Consider the following 12,626-nt stretch of genomic DNA (forward strand, 5'->3'; position numbering starts at 1 on the left):
GATGCGGGACATAGACAGCCAGCTGATGACCAATCCATTAGTGCAATGGATGGCTGGAAGCATTTGTCTTTGCCTTTGCAATACCACAGAAGCAATGCATGGTCAATGTACAGCAATGACACACCTGTGTGAACAGCCAGGAGACCCCCCCCCCCCCCCCATGTTATGTTACATAGTTACATAGTTAGTACGGTCGAAAAAAGACATATGTCCATCAAGTTCAACCAGGGAATTAAGGGGTAGGGGTGTGGCGCGATATTGGGGAAGGGATGAGATTTTATATTTCTTCATAAGCATTAATCTTATTTTGTCAATTAGGAACATTCAGCACCCACCCGCTATCAAGGCAGCTGCCTATCATGTCATGCCCTACCTGCACAGGTGTGCTGGCTACTCAAATGATCCAATTAAGGAGGCCATTTAGTCAGCAGCAGCAGAAGTCCTGTGCCTGGACGCTCCAACAGCGACCAGACACAAGCAGAAGCAGAAGCAGCAGAAGCAGCAGCACCACCTTTTGTTTTTTGGCTGCAGCAGCAGCAAGGCCCACAGGGCTGGCTAGCTGGCTAGCCAGCAAGCAGGTAGCAATGAAAGTAGGAATCTTTCTTTTTAACCCTGTAAGGGGGTGGTGCACTGTACCCGAAGATACTGCCATATCGGGTCAATGCATAGGGCGACGGAAGCAAGCTTCGAAATCGACCCCCGTTCTCAAAAATCCATTTAATATATGGTCCCCAGATAGGGGACGTATCAGATATTAAACTGATAAGAACAGATACTACACTTGATCTTAGCCAAAAGGCCGAGAAGCGATAACCGTGAAAGGGGCGGGCCCAACAAGGTGCCCTTCATGGGCACTATCACTGCTTGCTGTCAGGGAGGCTGCCAGACAATTTTCCATGCACACTCTGGGCTGGGGGGCAGTCAACCACCAGTACACACAGCAGAACCTAAACCCATTCCATTATTGCTAAGCAGCAAGACAGGGGCCCCATTGCACTCCCACGGGGCCTTTTTAAATGCAATCCATAACCCGGATTTGCCAGGAACCCTTCTTACTCCTCCTACTTGCATGTGACACTGGGCTTAGGATCTGCATAGGAAACACACACACAAGCACACACCTACCTTTGTTGCCTGCAGATGCCTCCTTGGCTGTCCCCAAACGGTATCAAACCAACACCCACGGGAAGCTGTAAGCATAGAGGACATGCCTGCACCCCATTGGACTTACCTGTGTGGGTTAAACCCGGGTTATTTGACAACCTATGGCGGTGATGGTTCTGCTCAGGCAGAGCAGTGCTGATGCTCCTCATAAAGCTGTCGCTGCTGTGAAGGTTCTAGGTGACATCACAAATCCCTATGGTTACATACACAACAAAGCTGGGTTGTTGTTGTTTACACTCTGCAAGGCCTGTGGAAGTGAGTGACATCATAGCACTGTAGTTCTGAGGGTTCTAGATGGATGCAACAATCTCCTGTTGCTTCTATGAAGGCCATAATAGACGACATCACCAAACAGCTCCATAGTCACATACACAGCAAAGGAGAGATGTTGTTTACACCTAGTGATGTCAGTGGTATTGAGTGACATCACAGCACAGTGCTAAGGCTCCTGGGCCTGGACACAGCAGCGGCTGCAATATCTCAACGGAGAATACGTTTATATATATGTGTGTGTGTGCGCGTATATATATATATATATATATATATATATATATATATTTCTCCGCCGAAATCACTTTTAAACCCATTTCCACCTTTTTTTCCCTTCTCTTCCTCTTACTTTTTTTTCACGTTTTTTTACGTTTTTCTCCTTTTCGCCTCTTTTCTGGGCGTATTATTCTTCTTTTTCTTCTTTTTTTTCGTCTAATGCATACCCCATCAGTGCAGCAATGCTTATTCAATACCGCCAGCAGATGGAGACACTGGGGGATAATTTTCTAAGGATTTATACTGATTTTTCCTGTCTGAATTTGTCGCACAGAAAGTTGCAGGCCAAATATGTGTGACATTTCTGCGACTTTAGCTTCTAGAGCATTTTTACAACATTATACATAGGTGCTGAATACATAAAAAGCGACTGTTCAGCGACAGACAAGTCGCATCGGCTGAAAGTAGGCCAGAATGTCAGTCCATGTTGGAGCAGGTTTAGATACAGTCTAAAGTATAGATCTCAAAGTCTGTGCACAGAATTTAGCAAGGGCCTCGCACCTTCTGATGCATCAGGTAGGTGCACAATAGCATAGCCTAACCCTCTGTACTTTGGTCTATATTGATGCCGGGACATAGACAGCCAGCTGATGACCAATCCATTAGTGCAATGGATGGCTGGAAGCATTTGTCTTTGCCTTTGCAATACCACAGAAGCAATGCATGGTCAATGTACAGCAATGACACACCTGTGTGAACAGCCAGGAGACCCCCCCCCCCCCATGTTATGTTACATAGTTACATAGTTAGTACGGTCGAAAAAAGACATATGTCCATCAAGTTCAACCAGGGAATTAAGGGGTAGGGGTGTGGCGCGATATTGGGGAAGGGATGAGATTTTATATTTCTTCATAAGCATTAATCTTATTTTGTCAATTAGGAACATTCAGCACCCACCCGCTATCAAGGCAGCTGCCTATCATGTCATGCCCTACCTGCACAGGTGTGCTGGCTACTCAAATGATCCAATTAAGGAGGCCATTTAGTCAGCAGCAGCAGAAGTCCTGTGCCTGGACGCTCCAACAGCGGCCAGACACAAGCAGAAGCAGAAGCAGCAGAAGCAGCAGCAGCACCACCTTTTGTTTTTTGGCTGCAGCAGCAGCAAGGCCCACAGGGCTGGCTAGCTGGCTAGCCAGCAAGCAGGTAGCAATGAAAGTAGGAATCTTTCTTTTTAACCCTGTAAGGGGGTGGTGCACTGTACCCGAAGATACTGCCATATCGGGTCAATGCATAGGGCAACGGAAGCAAGCTTCGAAATCGGCCCCCGTTCTCAAAAATCCATTTAATATATGGTCCCCAGATAGGGGACGTATCAGATATTAAACTGATAAGAACAGATACTACACTTGATCTTAGCCAAAAGGCCGAGAAGCGATAACCGTGAAAGGGGCGGGCCCAACAAGGTGCCCTTCATGGGCACTATCACTGCTTGCTGTCAGGGAGGCTGCCAGACAATTTTCCATGCACACTCTGGGCTGGGGGGCAGTCAACCACCAGTACACACAGCAGAACCTAAACCCATACCATTATTGCTAAGCAGCAAGACAGGGGCCCATTGCACTCCCACGGGGCCTTTTTAAATGCAATCCATAACCCGGATTTGCCAGGAACCCTTCTTACTCCTCCTACTTGCATGTGACACTGGGCTTAGGATCTGCATAGGAAACACACACACAAGCACACACCTACCTTTGTTGCCTGCAGATGCCTCCTTGGCTGTCCCCAAACGGTATCAAACCAACACCCACGGGAAGCTGTAAGCATAGAGGACATGCCTGCACCCCATTGGACTTACCTGTGGGGTTAAACCCGGGTTATTTGACAACCTATGGCGGTGATGGTTCTGCTCAGGCAGAAGCAGTGCTGATGCTCCTCATAAAGCTGTCGCTGCTGTGAAGGTTCTAGGTGACATCACAAATCCCTATGGTTACATACACAACAAAGCTGGGTTGTTGTTGTTTACACTCTGCAAGGCCTGTGGAAGTGAGTGACATCATAGCACTGTAGTTCTGAGGGTTCTAGATGGATGCAACAATCTCCTGTTGCTTCTATGAAGGCCATAATAGACGACATCACCAAACAGCTCCATAGTCACATACACAGCAAAGGAGAGATGTTGTTTACACCTAGTGATGTCAGTGGTATTGAGTGACATCACAGCACAGTGCTAAGGCTCCTGGGCCTGGACACAGCAGCGGCTGCAATATCTCAACGGAGAATACGTTTATATATATGTGTGTGTGTGCGCGTATATATATATATATATATATATATATATATATATATATATATATATGTATATATATATATATATATTTCTCCGCCGAAATCACTTTTAAACCCATTTCCACCTTTTTTTCCCTTCTCTTCCTCTTACTTTTTTTTCACGTTTTTTTACGTTTTTCTCCTTTTCGCCTCTTTTCTGGGCGTATTATTCTTCTTTTTCTTCTTTTTTTTTCGTCTAATGCATACCCCATCAGTGCAGCAATGCTTATTCAATACCGCCAGCAGATGGAGACACTGGGGGATAATTTTCTAAGGATTTATACTGATTTTTCCTGTCTGAATTTGTCGCACAGAAAGTTGCAGGCCAAATATGTGTGACATTTCTGCGACTTTAGCTTCTAGAGCATTTTTACAACATTATACATAGGTGCTGAATACATAAAAAGCGATTGTTCAGCGACAGACAAGTCGCATCGGCTGAAAGTAGGCCAGAATGTCAGTCCATGTTGGAGCAGGTTTAGATACAGTCTAAAGTATAGATCTCAAAGTCTGTGCACAGAATTTAGCAAGGGCCTCGCACCTTCTGATGCATCAGGTAGGTGCACAATAGCATAGCCTAACCCTCTGTACTTTGGTCTATATTGATGCGGGACATAGACAGCCAGCTGATGACCAATCCATTAGTGCAATGGATGGCTGGAAGCATTTGTCTTTGCCTTTGCAATACCACAGAAGCAATGCATGGTCAATGTACAGCAATGACACACCTGTGTGAACAGCCAGGAGACCCCCCCCCCCCCATGTTATGTTACATAGTTACATAGTTAGTACGGTCGAAAAAAGACATATGTCCATCAAGTTCAACCAGGGAATTAAGGGGTAGGGGTGTGGCGCGATATTGGGGAAGGGATGAGATTTTATATTTCTTCTTAAGCATTAATCTTATTTTGTCAATTAGGAACATTCAGCACCCACCCGCTATCAAGGCAGCTGCCTATCATGTCATGCCCTACCTGCACAGGTGTGCTGGCTACTCAAATGATCCAATTAAGGAGGCCATTTAGTCAGCAGCAGCAGAAGTCCTGTGCCTGGACGCTCCAACAGCGGCCAGACACAAGCAGAAGCAGAAGCATCAGAAGCAGCAGCAGCACCACCTTTTGTTTTTTGGCTGCAGCAGCAGCAAGGCCCACAGGGCTGGCTAGCTGGCTAGCCAGCAAGCAGGTAGCAATGAAAGTAGGAATCTTTCTTTTTAACCCTGTAAGGGGGTGGTGCACTGTACCCGAAGATACTGCCATATCGGGTCAATGCATAGGGCGACGGAAGCAAGCTTCGAAATCGGCCCCCGTTCTCAAAAATCCATTTAATATATGGTCCCCAGATAGGGGACGTATCAGATATTAAACTGATAAGAACAGATACTACACTTGATCTTAGCCAAAAGGCCGAGAAGCGATAACCGTGAAAGGGGCGGGCCCAACAAGGTGCCCTTCATGGGCACTATCACTGCTTGCTGTCAGGGAGGCTGCCAGACAATTTTCCATGCACACTCTGGGCTGGGGGGCAGTCAACCACCAGTACACACAGCAGAACCTAAACCCATACCATTATTGCTAAGCAGCAAGACAGGGGCCCATTGCACTCCCACGGGGCCTTTTTAAATGCAATCCATAACCCGGATTTGCCAGGAACCCTTCTTACTCCTCCTACTTGCATGTGACACTGGGCTTAGGATCTGCATAGGAAACACACACACAAGCACACACCTACCTTTGTTGCCTGCAGATGCCTCCTTGGCTGTCCCCAAACGGTATCAAACCAACACCCACGGGAAGCTGTAAGCATAGAGGACATGCCTGCACCCCATTGGACTTACCTGTGTGGGTTAAACCCGGGTTATTTGACAACCTATGGCGGTGATGGTTCTGCTCAGGCAGAGCAGTGCTGATGCTCCTCATAAAGCTGTCGCTGCTGTGAAGGTTCTAGGTGACATCACAAATCCCTATGGTTACATACACAACAAAGCTGGGTTGTTGTTGTTTACACTCTGCAAGGCCTGTGGAAGTGAGTGACATCATAGCACTGTAGTTCTGAGGGTTCTAGATGGATGCAACAATCTCCTGTTGCTTCTATGAAGGCCATAATAGACGACATCACCAAACAGCTCCATAGTCACATACACAGCAAAGGAGAGATGTTGTTTACACCTAGTGATGTCAGTGGTATTGAGTGACATCACAGCACAGTGTTAAGGCTCCTGGGCCTGGACACAGCAGCGGCTGCAATATCTCAACGGAGAATACGTTTATATATATGTGTGTGTGTGCGCGTATATATATATATATATATATATATATATATATATATATATATATTTCTCCGCCGAAATCACTTTTAAACCCATTTCCCCTTTTTTTTCCCTTCTCTTCCTCTTACTTTTTTTTCACGTTTTTTTACGTTTTTCTCCTTTTCGCCTCTTTTCTGGGCGTATTATTCTTCTTTTTCTTATTTTTTTTCGTCTAATGCATACCCCATCAGTGCAGCAGTGCTTATTCAATACCGCCAGCAGATGGAGACACTGGGGGATAATTTTCTAAGGATTTATACTGATTTTTCCTGTCTGAATTTGTCGCACAGAAAGTTGCAGGCCAAATATGTGTGACATTTCTGCGACTTTAGCTTCTAGAGCATTTTTACAACATTATACATAGGTGCTGAATACATAAAAAGCGACTGTTCAGCGACAGACAAGTCGCATCGGCTGAAAGTAGGCCAGAATGTCAGTCCATGTTGGAGCAGGTTTAGATACAGTCTAAAGTATAGATCTCAAAGTCTGTGCACAGAATTTAGCAAGGGCCTCGCACCTTCTGATGCATCAGGTAGGTGCACAATAGCATAGCCTAACCCTCTGTACTTTGGTCTATATTGATGCGGGACATAGACAGCCAGCTGATGACCAATCCATTAGTGCAATGGATGGCTGGAAGCATTTGTCTTTGCCTTTGCAATACCACAGAAGCAATGCATGGTCAATGTACAGCAATGACACACCTGTGTGAACAGCCAGGAGACCCCCCCCCCCCCCCATGTTATGTTACATAGTTACATAGTTAGTACGGTCGAAAAAAGACATATGTCCATCAAGTTCAACCAGGGAATCAAGGGGTAGGGGTGTGGCGCGATATTGGGGAAGGGATGAGATTTTATATTTCTTCATAAGCATTAATCTTATTTTGTCAATTAGGAACATTCAGCACCCACCCGCTATCAAGGCAGCTGCCTATCATGTCATGCCCTACCTGCACAGGTGTGCTGGCTACTCAAATGATCCAATTAAGGAGGCCATTTAGTCAGCAGCAGCAGAAGTCCTGTGCCTGGACGCTCCAACAGCGGCCAGACACAAGCAGAAGCAGAAGCAGCAGAAGCAGCAGCAGCACCACCTTTTGTTTTTTGGCTGCAGCAGCAGCAAGGCCCACAGGGCTGGCTAGCTGGCTAGCCAGCAAGCAGGTAGCAATGAAATTAGGAATCTTTCTTTTTAACCCTGTAAGGGGGTGGTGCACTGTACCCGAAGATACTGCCATATCGGGTCAATGCATAGGGCGACGGAAGCAAGCTTCGAAATCGGCCCCCGTTCTCAAAAATCCATTTAATATATGGTCCCCAGATAGGGGACGTATCAGATATTAAACTGATAAGAACAGATTTTTTTTTTTGATTGAAAGAGCTTTATTTTCCGTTCAGTCATTACAAGTCGTACAATAAATTACAGTCACACAAAGCATGATAGTACAATACACAGCAAAGGTTCCCTAAGCTATACATCGCACACCATGCTACTCTAACATTCAGCTCAATCCTGCAATATAAAGGCACAAGAGATCAAACAAAAACCAAATAATACAATCTGTGATCGGGGTAGGGGTGTGGGCGACTATGTGGGGGTAGGGAGGGGACGGATCACAGGGCCAAACTGTTGGGCTGTATCTTCAGGGAGACATGGGAGAAGGAGAGGGGTCTTCACTCCTCTTCTTCCTCATCAACGGCCGAGCTGTCCAAGATGGAATAGTCTCTAAGCAGGTTCTTGATGAACCTGCGGCAGTCCCGGACGGACATGTTTTCCCTGTTGATCACGAGGCGGTTCCTGGCAAGCCACACTGCGTCCTTAAAACAGTTCATAAGGCGCCAGGCCTCCTGGATGGCCTCCACGTCGTGGGTCCCAGGGAACAGGCCGTAAAGCACCGAATGGTACGATAGGCAGCTCCTGGGCACTGAGTCTCTGAGTTCATGTTCTAGGGCGTCCAACAGACCCTGTGCAAAGGGGCACTGCCAAAACACGTGGAAAGATGTTTCCTCCACGTAGGGGCAACGGGGGCAGTACCGGGTCTTGCACAGGTTGCGGGCATGCATGAATGACCTGAGAGAGAGACCTCCCATGACGGCCATCCACGACAAGTCCTTGTGTCCATTGGTAAGCCGCTTTGAGGCCACATTGTTCCAAACTGTCTCTGCAGTGGCTGCGGGGAGTCCCGGAACCAGCTCGGTCAAGTCCTTAGCTCGGATGAGCTTGTGGATTGTCTTCGGCTTCCATAGGTCTGGTTTCAGTCCTTCCAGCTGGTGCTCCCTCACAAACCGGACAACATCCCCATAGAACCAGGGAGTGTTCCAGTTGTAAGGGATGGAGCTGTCCCACTTGTCCCAGCCCAGCTGTCTCCAGAGGGGCATGAGAAGCAAGCGAGACATGGACCTGCCCGCTGAGCCAGTCTTTTCTACAAGAGTCCGCTGCACCGTGACACATGCAAAGGAGGCCCTCAGCAGAGCGGGGATGTCGGGTATTCCCTTCCCACCCTTGCGGGGTTCCTTGTACATCACGGTCCTCTTGACTCTGTCCATTTTGCCCCAGACGAAGCCAAACACTGTCCGGGTGATGGCCTTGCAAACGGTGGTATGGGGAGGCCAGGCCTGTGCGGTATATTGGAGCACAGGCAAAACTTCACTCCGCAGGACAAGTGCCTTGCCTTCCATCGTGAGCTTTCTGGAGCTCCACAGTCCGATCTTCGAGTTTATCCTTCCTAGTCGGTCTTGCCAAGACTTAAGGGCCGCTCCTTCCTTCCCGAACCAGACTCCAAGAATTTGAATGAAGTCCGGCTTAACGGCAAAGGGGAAGGGGGCGGGAGAAGCCAGGTGCCATTCCCCGAAGAGCATGGCCTCCGACTTCCCGCAGTTGACTTTTGCCCCCGAAGCTCTGCCGAAGTCCTCGCAGGTCTGGACGAGTGCAGTCACCGAACGCTGGTCAGCGCAGAAGACGGTCACGTCGTCCATGTAGAGCGAGCACTTGACCTCGTGGCGATCTGGTCCTGGTGCGGTGATCCCTCTGATCTCTCCATTCTGCCGGATAGTCTCAGCGAAGAGCTCTATAACACAAACAAAAAGGAGAGGTGAAAGAGGGCAGCCTTGTCTAACCCCTGAAAGAATGGAAAAGGGGTCAGTCTTCCAGCCGTTCACCAACACCGTGCTGTAAATGTCAAAATACATAACGTTAACAAAAGAGCAAAACATCTTCCCCAGACCCAGCCTGCGCAAAACCCTGTCCATGAATGCGTGGGAGACACGGTCGAACGCCTTCTCCTGATCTAAGCTGACCAGGGCGGCGCGGCCCCCGCGGTCCTGGATGTAATGGACCGTGTCTCTCACAAGGGCAAGGCTGTCGGCAATCCTGCGGCCAGGAATGCTGCAGGTCTGGTCCGGATGGACGATCTGCCCCATGACAGGTTTCAGCCTGTTGGCCAGCACCTTGGCGAGGATCTTGTAGTCCACGTTCAGGAGAGAGATGGGACGCCAGTTTTTCAGGTCACATCTCTCCCCCTTCCGCTTATACAAGATCGTGATCATCCCTTCCCTCAACGACGGAGGCATTCTGCCCCCCACCACCATCTCCTCGTACACCTCCAACAGGTCCGGACAGATCAGGTCACCCAGCGCTACGTAGAGCTCGGCCGGGAGACCGTCACTGCCCGGGGTCCTGCCGGGCTTAAAGGATTTAGCGGCAGAGAGCAGCTCCCCCACCGTCAAGGGATCGTCCATTGCCGCCGCACCTGCGGGATCAACAACGTTAGTGACACCTGACAGGAACCTCTCGGCGGCTTCGGGGTCGGATGACTTGGGGGCGTAGAGGTTGCTGTAGAAGTCGTGGACGACCCCCATCACTTCCTCCTTGCCGCTCCTCATGTGTCCGGTCTCATCTCGTAGCTCAGTCAGGGGCGTGTGGCCGGCATGGAGCTTCCTGAAAAAGAAAGAGTTACATTTCTCACCCTTCTCCAGGTTCTCCACCTTGGAACGAAAGACGATTCGCTTGGATTCCTCCTCAAAGTGCCTTTTCAAGCTCTTTTTGGTCTCCTCCAGCTCCTCCCTGACGTCCCAGCCACACTGGAGCAGGTCCTGCAGGGACCGCAGCTCGCGCTGCAGTTTCCTCAAGTCCCACTTCTTCGCACACGCCTGTTGTCTGCCTTTTGCCTGAAAGAAACAACGGAATTCGACTTTAACATATTCCCACCAATCGCTGATGCACTTGAACAGACATTTGTCATTTCGCCATACAAGGTAAGCATCCCTAAGTTCCTCCATGACCTCCCTCTGCTCCAACAGGGCACAATTCAACTTCCAGGAGCCCGGGCCAGGTGGGAATCCATGGCCCAGAGTCCCCCGGAATCGAATGGCCCTGTGGTCAGAGAAGAAGCAGGGGACCATAGAGTACGACACCTTTCTGACTGCTCTCGAAGTGAAGATGAAGTCTATCCGAGAACGGAGCGAGCCATCGGGGCGGCTCCACGTATAGTTTACGGAGCCGTTCCCGACGGACCCGACAACGTCCTGCAAGGATGCCTCCGTCACCATCTCGATCAGCAGTTTAGACGTCACGTCCAGGTTGGCGGATGTGCCAGAACTGCGCCCGTCCACCTCAATGGGGCAGTTGAAGTCACCACCCAACACTACTGCTCTAGTGGTGGCGAGTTCAGCCCGCAGGGCCTGGAGAACCTCCAGTCGGACATCCCTCTCAGGGGAGGCATACACGTTGATGAGCCGCACGGGCTCACCCGCCCAGGAACCGTCTGCGACAAGAAGTCTGCCACAGACGAGCTCCCGGACGGAATCAAGTGCAAAGTTACCTCCCCTGATCAGGATGGCCACCCCCGCAGACCTATTGTCGCCCCCACCAGACCAGTAGGAAGGGCCGTGAGGCCACTGCCTGGCCAGATGGTTGTAAGACCTAGAAGCAGACAAAGCACATTCCTGCAACATGTAAACATCACACCTCTGGGAATCTAAGAACGTAAGAACAGTCTGAAATCTAAACCAAGCTCTAATACTCCTCACATTAATGCAGAAGATGTTGAGATCAGCCATGGGAATAAAAAGAGAGGTTAGTTCTGATACTAGTTACCAGTCTGGTCGGACGGGTCCTCTTCTCTGGCGCCTGTCGGCTCCTGTGGCTTCTCGTAGCGCCCTTCCAAGAATTCGTCGTAGACTGTGTTGGACGGAGTGTCCAGGATTTTCTTGACCTCTGGGTCCTGCAGCAGCTCCTCCATAGATTGAGCTTGGACTGGCTCTGCTTGGACCTGCTCCACTTGGGCCTGCTCCATCACCTCCTCTCCTTCTGAAGCTTCAAGGCTCTCGCAGACCTGCTCCATCTCCTCCTCCTCCTCGTCTGAAGCTTGAGGGGTCTCGCAGGTCTCGATTATCTTTCTTTTGTGGGACTCTTCTGATGCGTTGTCCCTTCCTTTCCTCTTCCTCTGTATGGTACCTGGGGGAGGAAGCACAGGAAAGTCCTCCGAAGGGCGGGCACCAGCAGCTGGAGGGGGGTTAGGTGCTGCTGGGCCAGGAGAGAAAGGAGGCTGGGTGGGGCGGGGGGCAGGAGAGAGTGCCCGGGCAGGGGAGGACGGGGCAGGGGTGGGCCGGGCAGGGGAGGACGGGGCAGGGGTGGGCCGGGCAGGGGAGGACGGGGCAGGGGTGGGCCGGGGTGGGGTACGGGGGGCAGGGGTGGGGCGGGATGGGGCAGGAGGGGCAGGGGTGGGACGGGATGGGGCAGGAGGGGCAGGGGTGGGACGGGATGGGGCAGGAGTGGGACGGGATGGGGCAGGGGTGGGGCGGGATGGGGCAGGGGTGGGGCGGGATGGGGCAGGAGATGGGGCGGGAGGGGCAGGGGATGGGGCGGGAGGGGCAGGGGATGGGGCGGGAGGGGCAGGGGAGGGGCGGGACGGGGCAGGGGTGGTGGCTTTCGCCTTCTTACCCTCCTTGGTCGGCTTGGCCATCCGTGGTGTTGGCTCCGGAGCTGGGGCTGGCTTCGGTGCTTTCGCTGCCACAGATGCCCATGTTCTCTCCCTCTGGGGGCAGTCCTTGTAGCTGTGGGCTGCCAGTCCGCAGAGGTTGCAGGTCTTGCTCTTGGGGCAGTCCTTGGTCGTGTGACCTGTCACACGGCAATACCTGCAGGCATCCTCCGTACAGTCCTTGCCCTCGTGGCCCATCTTGCCACATCTCCTGCAGGTCTGCGGCATGTCCGGGTAGAAGATAAGTCCTGTGGAGTTGCCCAAGGAAAATGTCGTTGGCAGGTGCTGTAGTCCGTCTGGAGAAGCAGGGTTCTTGTTGAGTCTGACGACCACAGACCACTTGCAGGTCCAGTATCCGAGTGAGTTCAGGAT

General features: G+C 50.6%; 3 non-coding genes and 1 pseudogene across 3 annotated transcripts; all 4 read right to left on the reverse strand.

The window, feature by feature from the left end:
• Positions 1–620: 620 nt before the first annotated feature.
• Positions 621–811, reverse strand: LOC130341212 (U2 spliceosomal RNA). The gene has a single exon (XR_008881197.1). It is a non-coding gene; the product is annotated as a U2 spliceosomal RNA (small nuclear RNA).
• A 2,084-nt stretch (positions 812–2,895) lies between these two features.
• On the reverse strand, positions 2,896–3,086 carry LOC130341211 (U2 spliceosomal RNA). Its single transcript, XR_008881196.1, has one exon. It is a non-coding gene; the product is annotated as a U2 spliceosomal RNA (small nuclear RNA).
• Positions 3,087–5,199: 2,113 nt separating this feature from the next.
• On the reverse strand, positions 5,200–5,390 carry LOC130341284 (U2 spliceosomal RNA). The gene has a single exon (XR_008881253.1). It is a non-coding gene; the product is annotated as a U2 spliceosomal RNA (small nuclear RNA).
• Positions 5,391–7,482: 2,092 nt separating this feature from the next.
• LOC130341221 (U2 spliceosomal RNA) lies at positions 7,483–7,661 on the reverse strand (annotated as a pseudogene).
• Between the last annotated feature and the right edge of the window lie 4,965 nt (positions 7,662–12,626).

The sequence above is a fragment of the Hyla sarda genome, unplaced genomic scaffold (assembly GCF_029499605.1).
Source record: "Hyla sarda isolate aHylSar1 unplaced genomic scaffold, aHylSar1.hap1 scaffold_615, whole genome shotgun sequence".
Lineage (NCBI taxonomy): Eukaryota > Metazoa > Chordata > Amphibia > Anura > Hylidae > Hyla > Hyla sarda.